Source organism: Camelus dromedarius, chromosome 6 (assembly GCF_036321535.1).
Source record: "Camelus dromedarius isolate mCamDro1 chromosome 6, mCamDro1.pat, whole genome shotgun sequence".
Classification (NCBI taxonomy): Eukaryota; Metazoa; Chordata; class Mammalia; order Artiodactyla; family Camelidae; genus Camelus; species Camelus dromedarius.
Genome location: NC_087441.1, coordinates 72,012,380 through 72,030,633, shown reverse-complemented (window position 1 = coordinate 72,030,633; position 18,254 = coordinate 72,012,380). Strand labels below are relative to the sequence as shown.

General features: G+C 32.7%; 1 non-coding gene across 1 annotated transcript; it reads left to right on the top strand.

Annotated features, from left to right (window-relative positions):
- Positions 1 to 1,071: 1,071 nt before the first annotated feature.
- TRNAV-AAC (transfer RNA valine (anticodon AAC)) lies at positions 1,072 to 1,144 on the top strand. The gene has a single exon. It is a non-coding gene; the product is annotated as a tRNA-Val (tRNA).
- The last annotated feature ends 17,110 nt before the right edge of the window (positions 1,145 to 18,254 follow it).

Here is an 18,254-nt window from a genome sequence, read left to right as displayed (position 1 = left end):
ATCTAGCCTGGACACACTTGAACCCACAGATCAATCCCAAACACACACACACACACACACGTACACATGCACACACACACAAACACACACATCATCAGTGTGCGCTTCCTGACCTAACAGGATGGGAAATACACAGCGCCATGTATAAAGTATTCCTGCCAAGGTGGGTGAGTATAGCTAAGTGGGAGAGCACACGCTTGGCATGTACTAAGTCCAGTACCTCCATTAAAAAAAATATTCTGGCCCAAAAGTCAGTATGAATCTAACCAAGCCTCAAGATCTAACTACCATTTTACAACAAATACGGGAGACATTTATTTTAAATAACACCAGTGAAATGCCATCAGCAAATTCAGGGTGTGAAAAATTCTGCAGGAGAGTCTTAGTTTGGTTAACAAAGAAAGGATTATAGATTAAAAGAGACCTGATAGGTATGCCCGTCAATTTTAGACATTGTTTAAATTCTAATACAAACAACTTGCTCAAACTATTCACAATAGCCAACACATGGAAACAACCTAAATATACATTGACAGATGACTGGGTAAAGAAGCTGTGGTATATTTATACAATGGGATACTACTCAGGCATAAAAAATGATAAAATAATGCCATTTGTAGCAACATGGTTGGCCCTGGAGAATGTCATTCTAAGTGAAGTAAGCCAGAAAGAGAAAGAAAAATACTGTATGGTATCACTCGTATTTGAAATCTAAAAAACAAATAAAAAAGGACAAGTGAACTTATATATAAAACAGAAACAGACTCACAGACATAGAAAACAAACTTATGGTTACCAGCAGGGAAGTGCATGTGAAGGGATAAACTTGGAGTTCGAAATTTGCAGATACTGACTGGCATATATAAAATAGATAAGCAGGTTTATACTGTATAGCACAGGGAACTATATTCAATGTCTTATAGTAGCTTATGATGAAAAAGAATATGAAAATGAATATATGTATATTCATGTATGACTGAAGCATTGTGCTATATACCAGAAATTGCCACAGCATTATAAACTATCTCAATTAAAAAAAAAACCTGCTCTAAAATAAATACATAGATGGGGGGAAGGTATAGCTCAGTGGTAGAGTGTGTGCTTAACATGCATAAGGTCCTGGGTTCAAATCCCAGTACCTCTGCTATAAATAAATTAACTAACTAACTAACTAACAAACAAACCGAATTACCCACCTCCAGACAAACAAAAAAACAAAAACAAAATAAAATAAATACATTAATAGATAGACAGGTAGACAACTAATTAATTAATTGATTTCCCTGAGACAGTCTGAGAAATATGAACAGTTACAGAATATTTTGTAATATTAAGAACTATGTTGTTTTGAACATTTTGGATAATGTTTTTTGTATACTTCTTGTACAATGTTGCAAATCTCACAGCTCTCACTCCACATGCTGATGTGGTGACCAGCTCCATGCAGACATCAGAAAAGGCCTAGTCACAGGATTTTATCAAGCTTCTAGTTTGAAGGAACCCAGTTAAAGAAATGATATTGTGATTACATTTAAAAAGGGGCTGAGTGAGCTCCTACACTGTAGAATTCTCTGAGGTCTCTGTGGAAGAAATAATACAACGTTCGGGATATACTTTTACAGTAATTCACAAAAGGAAATAAAATAGTCCAATGGAGGAGTAGATGAAACAAGATTGGCCACATGTTAACAATAGCTGGAACTGGTTAATGGATACATGGGGACTGATACTGGTTTTCCTACTTTTACAGATGTTTGAATAAATAAAAATGAAATTAAAAGTTTTAAAAAAGTTATATACATGTACGTATGTGTGTAAATATATATATATAAGTATTTGTTCTTCACCTGTGTTCTGACCCTTTCCTTAGTGTAGAACGATGCTGAGTTGGGAGTGACTCCCACATAGGGGACATTGGCAATGGATGGAGATATTTTTGATTGTCACCACTAGGTGTGTGCTACTGACATTATTGGGATAGACATTGTGGATGTTACTAAACATCCTCGGAGACACAGGACAATACCCAGACCCAAATATCAACAGTACCAAGGTTGAAATACTCTGATGACATTATCGTGCAAACCAATGGCTGGTGGTAGCTATGGCACTCTTGATTTTTTTTCAGTTTTAATCATCTCCACTAATTTCTCCAGTGTATTGTTAAAACGAGTTATAGAATCCCTTTGTAGTTATTAGCCCTTTACATTGGGGAGAAACTAAATTTAATACAAGCACACTTTAGGGAAAATTTAAAAATCAAAATATTTATTTTATATCAAGGGCAAGCTTAATGTCCTTATTTTTAATAACCATTTAATTTTAATACATTTGAAGGTTGCATAGTTTCCTTTAACTCTATATTATGTGCTACTTAGAATATTTGTGAAATGAACACACATGACCAAAGTAACACAAAAGTCAGGAAGATTGTAAATAGGTGTAAAATGTTTTAAGATTCTAGTATTGTTAAAGAGGTAGTAAAAATTGTTCTATTAAAAAAGTAGTAACTCAAGAGGAAGGGTATAGCTCAGTGGTAGAGTGCCTGGTTGGCATGCAAGAGCCCTGTGTTCAATCCCCTGTACCTCCATTAAATAAACAGATAAATAAACATAATTACTTCTCCTTCAAAAAAATTTAAAAGGCAATAACTCTACATGTTTTAATCTGTAAGGTAACCAATAAAAGAGTATGCCATTATAAATTAATAGAAAGGAAATGGAATGATTGTAATAAACCAACCTTGAATTCTTAGCAAATCTTTTTTTTTTCCTATCGCGAAGTGTACAGTCGTAAATACATGGGTGGGAAGTTATGTGTGTGTGTGTGTGTGTGTGTGTGTGTTTGTGTGTGTGCGCGCAGACGCATATGATCCCAGTCTTAGGATCTAGATAATGAAAGTTCCATAAAATGTAATCAGTAACATTTCATCATTTTCTATGATGCCTAGGCTGTATAGTAATAATTGGAAGGTAATCAGGAATAAAAAAAAATAAATTTCCTTAAACAGGTATAAAGCAGTGGAGGAGTCATTCCAGAAAGGTTAAGCCTTGTCACATCTTGTAGGCGGTTTGGAATAGAAATCTTTTCAAAAGCATAGTTAATTTAATTTGAATTTAAAATCTTGACTTTTTATTGACCCTCTTATTCTAAAACCGATTAACTAAAGACTTAATGGATCCTTTTAAGTTAATTAGAATCTTTTAAACTGCACCCCCACTCCCCGAAGGGAACGTTTTACACGTGTAACAGATGAATTACTATTGAATGTTTTATAACATAGAAACTGCTTACATATTGTGAACATGTATAACAGGTCAAGTTTCTTGCTCTAACTCCATTTGTCAGACTAGGAGATGTGAATCACTTAGATCAATCAGTTTGACATGAAAAGAATTTTAGCCAAAGGTCTATAGAACAAAAGGTAATATGCTGTAGAATGGTATCTATAAAAAAATAATCCAAGATTCACAAGGAATCTGAATTTATCAAGTCTAAATATCACCTGATACACAAGTTTGCTACAATAAATCCTGAGAAGTCTCAATATATTTTATATGAATATATTGAGGCAGCACGTTATAGTTTGTAGCTGTTCTGAATTGTTAGGTATTAGCAACACTGTGCAGTTCTAACATGGGTTTTTTTGATACTATCCTTTTTCCCACCCAAACAGCATCTCTTTCCTCTTTCGCATGACAACTCCATCACATATTGCTGGATAATGAGTACTTACTAAAATCAGGCATAATTCTGAAGTATTTATTTGAATTCAGGTATTTCTACCTTATAAATGGCACTGCTTTTAGGAGAGAAAAAAAAAAAGAGAGAGAGAGAGGCACAGAGAGGCTAAGTTGGCCACAGTTTTAATCACTGGTAAATTCTGGAGTCATAGTTACATCCACACTGTGGTTCCTGGATCTGGGACTTTAAGTATTATACATGATTGTGTCTCTTTTCAGTAAGTCATGTCCTGTAGGAATTTATTTTTCACCTCTCTAGAATAAAGGAAATTATAATTTTTCCAAGTTTAACCATTTATTAGTTTTAGGCAAAATATTTGACTTATTTCTTAATGCTGATAAACAAATTAGTCTTTGATTTTCCCCAACTATTCTCTACTCCCCTCCAGTTTTATTGAGATATAAATGACATGCATCCCTGTGTAAGTTTGTGGCGTAGAGCATGACTTACTTATATTGTGAAGTGATTACTGAAGTCAATCTGGTTCATATGCATCATCTCATACAGATACAATAAAAAGATAAAGCTTTTTTTTTTTTTAGAAATAGATGCAACATCCTAATAAAATGTTCAGTCGGTTCTGAACTGAAAGCAACCCACATCACCAATTTATCATCTATCTCCATGTCATTTCTTAAAGCTCATCTGCTCCCAGCCAACTAAGGCTTATTCCAAAAATACTCTTGAACAAAAATTGTAGAATACACGAAGGTGTTTGAGGAGACTAATTGCATCATAACAAATATTTTGAATCTCACTCAAAGTTATAATTTCTGATATGTTTGTGCTGTGAGTCCTTTTTCTCTTTTCTCTGCCTCAAAGTACTCAACTTCCCTCACTGAATTTACATCTAGACACACAGGAGAACTTCCTGTTAACTGAGTGCTCCCATGCTCCTTGGTGATGGAGAATTTGTAGCCTTCATGTGCTTCAGTATGATGAAATTAAATGGTTTATTTTTTGCAGCATTAATTGACATATAATTCAAATGTCATGAAATTTACTCATATAAAGCATACAATTCAATGATTTTTAGTATAGTCACAGACATGTGCAATCATCATCTTCTTTTCATTACCTTAAAAGAAAAAAAAAATAACCATTACCCTAAATGATAAAGACCCTTGTCATATCTGAAACATATGGTATGTTGTATAGAGAAAGATTTTAAAAGATTTATTTAAAAGAGGAAAAGTACACCTCCAAGAATGGGAGGCGGGCTGATCCAAGGGAGAAAAAGTGGTGGTTTTTGTCTCCCCTTCTCTTATTCCCTCGCTTAGAGGTGGTCTCTTGATTGATTGACGGCTCTTGTCCTTGGAATGCTTACTCATGTTTGGCCCCTTTTGTGCATGTCTTTACCCATGCTGCACACAGAAAAACCCATGGGGGCCTAAACCGCAATGTTAATTGTAATACAATGAATATTGGGTCATGTCTGGTTAAGTCCTTTTTGCTACTTCGCAATCGTGGATGTAGGGTTTTAATCAATTTCTTGCCGGCACTCATTTAGAAGAAGTCCGTTTATGCTGGAGGTGGGCATAACACCATATTCCAGACCATCCTCCCTCTTCTCCACATACCTGCCTGGTGCCCCCGTATATCTGACTTCCTAACATAACCAGTACCTATTGTCCCCATGTCTTCCCATCCCACTCCGCAGCTATAAGCAACCGCTAATCTACTTTCTATACAGATTTCCACTTTGGGGGCATTTCATATTAATGAACTATAATCTGTGGTCTTACATAACTAGCTTTTTTCACTTAACATGTTTCTAAAGTTAATCTGTGTTGTAGTATATATTAGTTCTTTAGTTCTTTTTATGGAGAAAAATATGCCAATTGATTCATAACATTTCATTATCCATTCATTAGTTTATGGACATTTAGGTTGTTTCTACCATTTGGCTATTATAATAATGTTGCAGTAAATAATTGTGTACATGTTTTTGTGTAGACATATGTTTTCATTTCTCTTGAGTATATACTTACAAGTGGGTTTCATGAGTCATACAGTAACACATAGTAGTTGGAAAATTAGCAGACTATTTTCTAAAGTGATTGCACCAGTGTAAATTCCCACCAGTGGTACACCAGAGTTCCAGTTTCTCCATGTCTTTGTCAACACTTGTTATCTGACTTCTTGATATGACATTTTTATACTTAAACATATGAGATAAATCTTCCTGATCTTGAATTTGGCAAAGAATTCTTTGATATGACACCAAAAGCTAGAGCTTTTGAACAGCTTATGAACAGCTAAAGAAAAAAAAAAGACAGATCAGACTATATCAAAAGTAAAAATTTTTGTCTTTAAAGGATACAAGGAAGTAAGAAAACAACTCAGAGAATGGGAGAAAATATTTGCAAATCATACATCTGGTAAGAAACCTGTATCTGGAATATATAAAAAAGTGTTACAACTCAATAATTTTAAAAAATTCTCAATTTTTAAAATGAGCAAAATATCTGAATAGATATTTCTTCACAGAAAGACACACAGATTACTAGTAAGCAAATGGAAAAATGTTCAGCATCATTAGTCATCAGAAAAATGCTCATCGAATCCATAATTAGATACCAGTTCACAACACAAGGACGACTAGAATCTAACAATCTATGCCTTTTGGTTGGCTTGCCATTTTACTTTTTTTTTTCATGTCATGTATCTTTTCCGTTCATCTGTTCATCCTTTACTATTTTCTTTAGGATTAAATGGATGTTTTCTAATGTAGCCTTTACATTTCTTTGATTTTTTACTGTTTTGGGTTATTTTAGTGGTTGCATTCATGTTTACTATAAAGATCCTAATTTATCATAATTGGCTTCAGATTTATGCTAGTTTGAATCCAGTGATCTATAGAAATGTTACTCCTAAATAGCTCTGTATACTTTCCTCCTTTTGTGAGTGTTAGGCAGTTAGATAGAAATGATCACCGGGCAGGAGGAGTGGAAGAGGAAAGGAAACCCAGAAACTAACAGTATGCCTGCAATCAGGATGAGGGGCTCCAAAATGTTTACTTTCTATAAATGAGTGAGGATCAGCAAAGAAGCCAGCTGGGATCAAACACTGCAGCTGCACAATAGACAGAAGGACCCAGCTTAGCCTGACACAATGCTCATTGTAATGTAATAAACATTGCAGTTTGAGCCCCTCCTGTAGATTTCCCTGTGTGCATCATGGGTAAGAACATACACACAAGGGACGGGAGTATCTGAGCACAAGGAACTGAGCTGTGAATCAATCAGTCACAAAAACGCCCCCTAAGCCAGGATATAAGACAGGAGAAACAAAGGAGCAGCTCCATTTTTCCTCTCTTGAATTGTACCCCCCCCCCCCAATTCTCAGGAGTGTGCTATACTTTACTACATTTTTACTTCATTAATAAAATCTTATTTATATCACGCTTTCTGTCTCTCATTAAAAATTCATTTTTTTCAGGTGACTAAGAACCAAGGTAACTTTTATCCCCCTGCTCCCAGGAACAATAGTATTGTTTTCCATATAACAAATATTAATATTTAACAGAAGAAAATAGGCATTTATACTGTCTTTTATACCTACATACTTACATTTACTGGTGGTGGTGGTGGTGTGTGTCTGTGTGTGTTTGTGTGTGTAGAATTAAATTATATTCTGAATTCAGTTGCTTTCATCCTAAAGAACTTACCTTAGTAGTTCTTGCAATATGAGTATGTGAGCAACAAATGCTTTCAGTTTTTTTTCTTTCTTTGATTTTTTTTTTTTACTTTGAAATTTGAAAAGTTTATTTCATTCTTATTTTTGTTTTTTTATGGTATTGAAATTTTTTTTATTGAGTTATACTCAGTTTACAAAGTTGTGTCACATTCTTATTTTTAAAGATATCATTTTTGGATTTAAGATCCTTGGTTGTTGTTTTGTTGGCTTTTTTCTTTTTCCTTGAGAACTTTGAATATGCTATCCCACTGTTTTGTGGTTTCCATTACTTCTCCTTAGAAGTCTGCTGTTAATCATATTGGGGTTCTCTTTTAAGTGGAGAGTCATTTTCTATTATTTATTTCAGAATATTTTTTTTGTTTTAGACATTCAGAACTTTTACTGTGATTTGTCTGTAGATTTTTTTTTTTTGCATTTACGCTACTTGGATTTTATTAAGTTACTGGATGTGTAAGTTATTGATTTTCAATACATTTGGGAAAATTTTACATGTCTTTCTGACACAGCTGATTGGAGAGTTGAGATTTTGCAAATTTGGGAACATATATTTTTTCCATATTTTAACACCAGGTAGTCAAAAGCTGAGAGATAAAATTAATTAGCAGAATATTCAGAAATCCTTTCTAAAATGCTTAAATTATATTTACTACCTTGTATATTAAAAAATTAGGGGTTATCAACATATCAATACAACATAAAATAAAAAAATTAAGTATTGAGAAAATTAGTTTTGATGCCAGAAACATTAAAAGTTCATCATCATCATCTACTTATTCTATATACTTTTATAGTAATTTGAAACATATTACTTAATTTGTCCTCAAACTATATGACAGGATACTGACACATACTCTTTCTTGAAGTGATTTTCATTTTCCAAAAGATGAGGACAGTTGAAAGCCAAATATATGTAATTTTGATCAAAATAAAAAATAGAGACACTTCTTTCAAATTCTTATTAAAAGAAATAACATGTACAAGTTGTGTGGTCTTAGTTAAGCTATTAAGCTCTCTCTGAAGTGTTTTCCTCATCTGAAAAAGTCAATTTTCAGCTTTATCAAGTTTTTAAGAGAATTGGAAGCTTTGATATACATGAAAATATATGAAGGCTTAAAAAAATAAAAATAAATAAATAAAATTTAAAAAGAAGAAGATATATGAAGGCTTTTAACACATTTGTTGTTAGTATTTTACAATTTTTTTCGTTGAATAATGGTAGCAATTTAAGATTCTGTGCTTTAAAAATAATATAAATTTAGTATTAGTTTTACACTATATATTATAAATAATATTAGAATGCAAAATAGTAATACAAGTATTATTATAAGAATATATATTTAAATTTTCCACTAAAGGAAAATCTTGCCTTAAAAAGCTTGACTCTATACAACATGCACATATTCAATTAACTTGCTACATAATTGTTTTTGAACTTGATTAATGAAAAACCACCTGGATTCCAAGGCCCCAACACTAGACCATATTAATATCAAGTATAAATTAAAGATGTGTAATACACTGTCATTAAAATTGTGTTTAATTTTGGAAGGCACTTATATATAAAAACTTGATTTAATGAGATTTTATACTGTAGCAATAAAAAACGAGTTATCTAATGATTGAAAAATACAAAACACTATCTATCATCAGCATAAATATCAATCTTTAAGAATTTTTTAAAAACTAAAAGTTGTTAATCCATTTAAGGTGTTATCTTACTTAACCTACTGGACTACTTAGTTGAATGGAATATAAAGGATCAAAGCATTGTTTGGATAAGAGATGGATGGTATCATTTTTGCTTTCAGAAAATAATTTAAATGATCTAAAATATAAGTACATGTTGCAGATGCAAAGTGACCTTTAAAGCAGATCTATCAGTAACTTTTATTCATTCTCATTTATCATAAAACCAACTGGTTTTATGGCAGCACAGTTGGCTTTGGCTCAAAGATATTAGCTTCTCTGTCGGGACCCTGTGTTGACAACATTCTCCTGTTGCTTGTCCATTTGCTTTGCTTGGCGAAAGTCCAGGTTAATTAAAAAATACTAACAATAAGATTGAAATGTTATGATGATTCTCATGAAATGATCTGAGGATAAATTAACGTGAGCCTGAAAAGAATGACAGAATAAGCAGTTCAATATAAATACTTAAGGATTATTACTACTAGATAAGTAATGATGACCATTTTCAGATTTTGGCATCTGGTATATTTGGAAAGTGTTCCTTTCAATATTTCCTTCCACATGCAGTCAGAGTCTTATGACCGAAAGCCGTATGACTACTGAATTAGGGGCTGCATGAGAAACACCACATAATTCCTGTTAAGAAATTACGTTATACACTTCTCTTCCAGAAATTGGGTCTAAAATTTCAAATCATAATACTTTCTGTTTATAGAATATGACTTCCAAGAAGGCTTTATAGTTGGAAATTCACTCATGCATTCATCAGTGCATTAAGGCTTGCAAAATGCCTGGAGCTATAAACACAAAGATGATGCTAGTGGTTCTATGTATCACAGCACACTAACAGAAAGGCATTTGGAGCAAGCACGTTTTTTGCAGCGTCACATTACAAGTAAATATCCTACATGGTCTCTATTCTTCATTACTATATAAATTAATTCATTAATAAATAAAATGGATATTCAATATATTTTCAGAAATAATTTTCCTTTTATCTTCCCACAATAGGATGATTCCATGATATTAAAAAACATACAGCCCAGTGTCTGTGATTGACTGGCTGATTCAACGTGTTAAACTCAGTTTAACGTGTGTAGATCTTACACACGTTGGCAGATTGAATCGTCTGACAGGCAAAGTAAGAGAATGTCTTAACGGTGAAACTCATGATAGTGATAATGATATTAGACAAGTAACACTTATAAGAACTTAAAATATACTAGGCACTTAAGAAGTCCTTTGAAGAGACTAGGTAAATTCTATAAAAGCTTAAGTCAGGAATACACAGGAAATAACCATCCTAGTCTTTTAAGGGTTAAAAATTTGAAAATGAAATACAGACTGTAGTGCAGTGAAAGAAAAAACAAGGGTAATTTAGAATTAAAATAACTAAATTAATGTGAGGGAGAATGCAAAGAAAAATGAAGTTCTGTGTGCCTAACAACATCTGAAATAACATGGCTTGTTGAAATTGAAAGAACAAATGTATGTTAAGGCAAACCAGTTAAAGTTATAGAATATACAGCAAAGTTTAAAGCATTTATATAATATTTTAAGTGAAAAGGGAAAAAAGAAAATAATACAGTTGTATATTCTGCTTTGTGTTTTGCTTTTCAAAATTATGGATTTTCCTGGTATATTTCAACTATTAAATAAACAAATATAAAAACAAAGCAAAAACAAATCTGTCTCCCTTCCCCCTAAAAAAACCCCAAAACAAGAAATGAGTTTTAAAAAATACATAATTTTAAAGATTTTACTGGAGTAAAAGAAAAAAAAATAAGGGGAAATTTATATCCAAGATAAAAATAAAATAAGAAAAATCAACTGAAACCTGCACAAGGTCAAGCAAAATATGCAAAGTTAAAAATAGACTTGTTCTCTAGGCAAATGCAAACTGAGATGTGGAGACCAAACCTTTTGCTTTCATGTACTAAGGAAATTATACTGTGTGTCAGAAATAATAATTAAAGGGTAAAAAATAAAGACTTTTTTTACTTATTGTTTGAATGTCTTTAAAAATAATTGACTTTTAAAGCAATAACAAAAAACAGAGTCTTGTGAGTTTAAAACATATTTAGCAGTAAAATGTATGACACTCTTAGCACAAGAGCAGGAAGGAAGAAGGTTAAGTATAATGTTAAGAATTTCAAACTATAGTTAAAGTGATACAACAGGGCTTATAACAGGTTGATAAATTATAGAGGTCTTATAAGAACTATATAAATCCTAAAACAACTACTTAAATAGCATAAGTGTTACAGCTAATCATCAACAAAGGAGATGATATGGAATAATAAAAAATATGAAATTAATCCAAAAGCACACAGTAAAAGACAAAGAAAAGGACAGAATAAGGGAAGGGACAAACAGAAAACATATAGCAAGATGTGTGATACAAACTCAACCATATTAAAAAGGAACATAAAATTTGAATGATTTAAGTAACTCATTGAAAAGGCAAAGATTGTCAGACATAAGTTAGTGTAGAGATATATCGAATCTCTCCATGTTTATTATGTTTATTATTATTACCTTCATGTTTATTATTGTCTCTCCTTTATGAACCAGGTTCATAATATGGTTAATATCAGTTATTCCAAAATCAATCTACAGATTTGACAAAATATCAGTCAAAATCTCAGCAGCCTTGTTTATAGAAATGAGAAAGCTGATTTAATTAGTATAGAAAGGCAAAGCTGAAGGATTTATATTACTTTATTTTAAACAGTATTATAAAGCTATAGTAATCAACAGAGTGTGCCATTGGCAACAAGATAGAAAAATAAATCAATCGAAAGCCTAGAAGGGTCCAGAAATATACCCATGCATATATAAGTAGTTGATTTTTGATAAAGGTAAAACAAACAGGAATTCAGTGGATAAAAACAATCTTTTCAACAAACAATGCTGAAAAATAAATATCCATATGCTGAAAAAAAAAACCTTCAACCATATGACACAGAATAACAAAAATTATCTGAAAATAGATCAGAGACCTAAATGTAAATTAGAAGAAAACTTAGAAAAAAATCCTTGTGATCTTGGCAAAGATTTAGGCACAACTTCAAAAGTATGATCATAAAAGGAAAAAATTAAATTATCAAAATTAAGATCTTAGGCTCTTTAAAAGGCATTGTTAAGAGAATGAAAATATAAGTCACATACTGGGAGATTTCTCATATATCTAAAAAGGTACTTCTAACAGAATATATAATGAATTCTCGAAACTCAGTAATAATGAAAAAAATAACAACAACAAAAACATGAAAATATTGGGCATAAGATTTGAGTGAACACTTTTCAAAAATTATATCGAGAAGGCAAAAACTGCCACTAGGGAAATGTAAATTAAAATCACAACAAACTATGGCTACACCATCTATTAGAATGTTTAAAAACTTTAAAGAGGGTAAAGCATTGGCAAGAAGGTGGAGCAAATGGAACTCTGTGCTACCTTCCCGGAGGGAATGTGAACTAGTGCTGTCACTCTGGAAACTGTCAGATTCTTAAAATGTTACATGGACACTTACCATGTGACTCAACTATTCCATCATAGGTCAGCTTTTACCTGGTCACAGGACAAGCAACGGTGTTCTTGAAGCAAGCCTCCGTCTTTTTCTGCCTATAACAAACATGAAAGTTTTCCTTTCAATATTTCTGGCCTGCTTTCTTCATCTAAGCAGCTGTTTGGGCAACTGGACCCTACATTTATGATCTGTATGTATTCATCTTTTCATTTTTTTCTTTATTCTCATTCGTATTCTCTGTCCTCTCTCTCGGTCTCACTGGCCTATTTCTCTCTCCACTTTCTGTCCATATGTCTGTCTCTCTGTTCCTCTCTTTCTCTCACTTCTCCTCACTTCCATATCTCTCTGAGGTACATGACTAGACAGGTTCTAGGATATAGGATTCAGTTAGGAATTAGCCCTAAGTGTTCAGTGCAACGTCAGGTGCTTGTTGATCACACGTTCTCCTTCATTCCGAATCCAGAACACTCAGAGATGTTGATTGAATTGCCCAAGTTATCTCAGTAAGTAAGTGGTTGGGTTAGGAATCAGCCTTGTTTCATTTCTTCATGCTTATAATTAGAGATCAACTTGTTTGTTAGTAAGTATGCATATTAGCAGAATTGTTTAGTTGATAGGAACACAGCTGAGCAAATTTTACATTATGGAGTTTTCTATGTTATGTAGTATGAAAGTATGTCTTTCCTGCCTTTCCACATATTCAAAATATTTTTACTGTTCTAATTGTTCATAATTTTTAAATGCCCTTGCCTGATTTGTTTTTGAAGTAATGAAATATTTGAAGCATTTTAAAGTAAATTAGTTTCTCATTTTCTTAGTACACATTACAAATAATTTAAGTATATCTAGAAATTTATTTTAAATGTGATTATGGCCAGATCACAGAAGTACTCAATAATATTATAGAGTAGATCTATACATAATTATAAATTACGTATTTCTAAAATTTTATATGTGTCTTTTGAGTAAATCTGAAAATGTTTGTTGGATATGAGAAACTTGAATAATTCAATGCCTAAAAGGACAGTGGAGCCCAAATATTTGCCTTAGGAGACATTCAGTATTATTCAGATTTCCCATCTTAACCTTAGCCTAAATTTTCCTGTTACCTTCTCTATGTTGTAGTAATGACTCAGCATTGGAGAGATAATCAGTTACTTTCTCCCAAGTTTTCTTTAAGCTGAAGAATAAAACAAGTTCACATAAAACCTGCTTCAAAAGGAGTACATGTCATAAAGACACAACATTTGGAAAGTACTATAGAATGATTGCTTCATAATTTGTTCATAGTTATTACTGAAAACCATGAAGGCCAATTAGAATACTGAGTTTCACGATAGATGAATGTCATCTCAAGAAAAAATGGCATTTGTAGCACCCAAACTTCATATATTTTACCCACTTTATAATGTATAACAGTGCCAGGTACCCTGGATGTTACTTTCTTGCAGGGATAGTGGTTATGGGGACATTATCTTTGCCAGTGTTTGATTTAACAAATTTATTCTCAGAGGACTCCTTGCCCATCACATACATTATGTAGAAAATTTTCCACAGAATTGTATGGAATTAAAAAATCTTATCAGTACAGTAAAATGTACTTTAAAGATAACTATATGATATGTAAAACATTTCAAAGTGAAAACAGAGACAAATTGATTTTTATAACATATTCATACTACATCTAAATTATATAAGATGTTGCTCTGAACAACTTGTTAACATACCTCAGTACAAACAGTTGCTGAATTTGTCCTCATATGCTTATCTCCAAAGTAATGCCAATTTTGATAGTTCCATTTGTTTAATTTAAAGAAACTATCTGAACTCATCATTGGAAGATTATAGGAAGCTTAAACAGATTGACAGCCATAATGTCCTTATCAATTTGGAAGAATAAATGTCATTAAGATATCATCTGCCTTCATATTAATTTTTTAATTTGATTAAATTTAAGTGTAAATTTCAACAGAGTTCTTCATCAAGCTTCACATTTTGATTCTAATTCTACATAGAAGAATAAATAACTAAGTGATCAGGGCACTCTTAAAGAAAAGAAAAGTGGAAGGACTGCTCTACCAAATATCAAGTCTTATTATAAAGCTGTAATAAATAACAATGCAAAGGATTAGAGGGGATAAACAAATGATCAATAAAAGACAATTAAGTGCACATAGAAGATACACACGTCTATATTAGAGGTAACATTTTATGAAAATCAGTGATGCATGGCGAATTGATGGATAGTGGATGCAAATGTAGAAGCTGGTCAGCCATGTGGAAAAACAAAGTGTAACACTTAACCCATAGCTATACATAAAAACTATTCTGAGATAAAATACTAGCTAAAAAGTGAGATGTGAAAAGTGAAATTTTAAATATTTTAGAAACAAATATAGTGGAATACATTTATGTTGATTAGTTAGAAATACATTTTAAAATAAAACACAAGGTTATGACTGTTCCCACACATAAAGGGCCTAGAAGTTGACACTCTTTCCTACCAATAGGCTAAAAAGCTGGAGAAACTGAAAAATTAGCAACACTTTATAGATCCAAAAGAGAAGTGAGGTCAGAGGGTAAACTGCTGCTCCCTAAACTAGAGAAATAAATAGATGGATACAGAGACTCACAATGTATCAGGGCAGAAATCTCAGCTGGAATCGGTCTCAGCACAGGAAAACCTGAACTCTTAAGGATGAAATACTGGAGCAGATGTGGACAAGTCTGAGAGTTAAAAACTACAGGGGGCACCCAGTCGTAGGGAAGCCCTGCACTTTTGTAGATTTTACCTCCAAGAGCTTGATCAGGTTCTCACAGTAAATAACAGAGGGGGAGAAAGGAATCATTTTGCAATAAAGTTGACTCTTGAACAATGTCGGGGCTACCATTGTTGACCTTCCATGCAGTTGAAAACCCACATACAACTTACAGTCGGTATTGTTCAAGGGTCAATTGTACATCAAAGCACTCTGTTTTTAACAAGGTCTGCCCTCAGGAGAAACTAGTCAACCAAATCCTTATGTACTAGGGATTTGTCAGAGCCTAACTGAACTGAGGGAGAAGAAATATGTACGTCCAGCCTTCTTTAGCCTTGTAAATGGGTAAAAGAAATACCCAACTTAGCCCACTTTAGTCATCCTGTCTCCCCTAAGGGGGGAAAATAAAACCAAATAAAACAAAGCAAAGCAAAACAAAAGAAAAGCAAGGAACAGTTGTAAAGTTCACAGTCCAGAGTCAAGGGCTCACTAAAAGACTGAGACCTAATCATAGACTGTAGAAGGCTTCCCTCCCTGCCCACCTCATCATCACATTAGTAAAAGCCTATTTCTAATAATTCTTTTACATCAAATTTGACTATAAAGGAAAAAATACAAGACATACTACAAGGCAAAAACACAGTTTGAAAAGACAGAACAAGCATCAGAACCAGACATGGTAGGAGTGTTGAAATTATCAGACCAGCAGACCAAGAATGTAAAAGAATGGTGATTAATGTGATAAGGTAGAGAGCAGGCAAGAACAGAGGGGTCACACAAGCAGAGAGAAGGAAATCCTAAGAAAGAAGTGAAAAAGAAACACTAGAGATAAAGACATGATAATAGAAGTGAAGAATGCCATTCATGGACATATTAGTAGATTGGACAAAGCTGATGAATCTCTGAGCTTGTGAATATCAAAAAAAAAAGATAAAGAAACTGAAGAAATATCTAAAACAATAGTGACTGAAAACTTCCCTTAATTAATGTCAGACACCACACCTCAGATCTAGCAAGCTCTGAGAACGCCACCCAAGATCAATGTCAAAACAACTACAATGGGCATATGATTTTAACTGCAGAAAATCAGAGATGAGGGAAAAAAATCATGGAAGAAGCCAGAGGAAAGAAACAACTTACACGTAGAGAAACAAAGGTAAGTTTTTCATGTGACATCTCGGAAAAAAACCATACAAATGAGAAAAGAATGGAAATATTTAAGTATTGACAGAAAATAAACACCAGCCTAGAATTCTGTAGCTTGCAGATTTTTCCATCAAAAGTGATGGAGCCGTAAGACAGTCTCAGATAAACAAAAATTGTGGAAATTTGTTGCCAGTAATTGCCTATAAATGCTTATCTAGAGTGATAAAACATGGGCCAATAAATCTTGAGAGAGATTTTAAAATACTTTGAACTAAGTGAAAATGAAAACAGAACTTATCAAAACTTGCGGTATAGAGCAAAAGCAGAACTTAGAGGGAAATTGATAGTATTGAATATACGTAATAGAAAAAAAAAGATGTAAAAATCAATCACCTCCATGTGCATCTTAGGAAACTGAAAAAGTAGAATAAATTAAATCCGAAGTAAGCAGGAGAAAATTAATAATAAGAATTAAAGAAGATAACAATGAAATTGAAAACAGAAAACTTGTAGAGAAAAGCAATAAATCCAAGATCAAAAGATCAATAAAGTCAATAAGCTTCTGGTCAGACTAACTAAAAACAGAGAGAGAGAGGACAAAAATTTCTAATATCAGAAATTAAAGAGAGACTATGCAAACTAAAAGGGTAAAAGTACTATAAACATCATAAACCTCCCAAGTTTGATAACCTAAATGAAATGGATCAATTCGATTACGTTAAAAGTAAAATAATCTCTTTGGCGACATACTAATTAATTAAAAGTCTATTATGCAAAGTACATAAAGTTATTCCAAATGTTTACAAAAAGAAACACTAAAATGAACAAACCAAATATCATTCAGTGACGAATAGAAACAGATGCTAATAATTTTTTTTAAGTTCTCAACCTTACGATCATCAGAGAAATATAAATCAACATTCGTTAAATTGGTTAAAAATATATAATCGTTGGCAACACTGTCAGAGGAGATAAAGCAAAATAGGAACTTTTAAGCACCGCTGGCTGACGTGAATATTGGTACAATCACTTTGGGGAGCTATTTGACACTATGATGTGTAGTTGAAAAAGACGTTATGTATACATAGCGGTTTCTATTCAGAATCCTTGAGTAACACCTGCAAAAGAATGTTCATAAAACACAGTCTATATTAGCAAAGATGCAGGAAAGAATCCAAAGCCCATTGATAAAGGATAATGTTTTATTTTAGAACACTATGCAGCATCGAAAATGAATAAATATTAGCCACATATATCAACCAGGGTGAATCCCGGAATACAATGAATATAAAAATAAATAAATAAAAAGGATAAAAGGAGTACAGAGAGTAGAATATCCTTTCTATATATTTAATTATGCAAAAATATGCCTGACTATTTTCATTTACATTAATACACAAAGACTGTAAAATATATACATTAATGATAAGCTACATGGTATGACTACTAGTGCTGCTTACACCCTGTTTTTACTATTCCATGTGGATTTCTAAGTCTTTTAAATTTAAACAAATGAATCACATTTTATTTCAGACACTTCCTCTGCTTAATATCCACAGTACAAACCCTCTTAAACTCATGCTTTAAAAAATGCAAGTGTTCCTCATTTCTGTCAAGTTTTTTGCCAAGTTCTTCTCTTTTATGTGGCGGTAACACCTGCTCCCTCTTTGTCAGCTTTCAAACT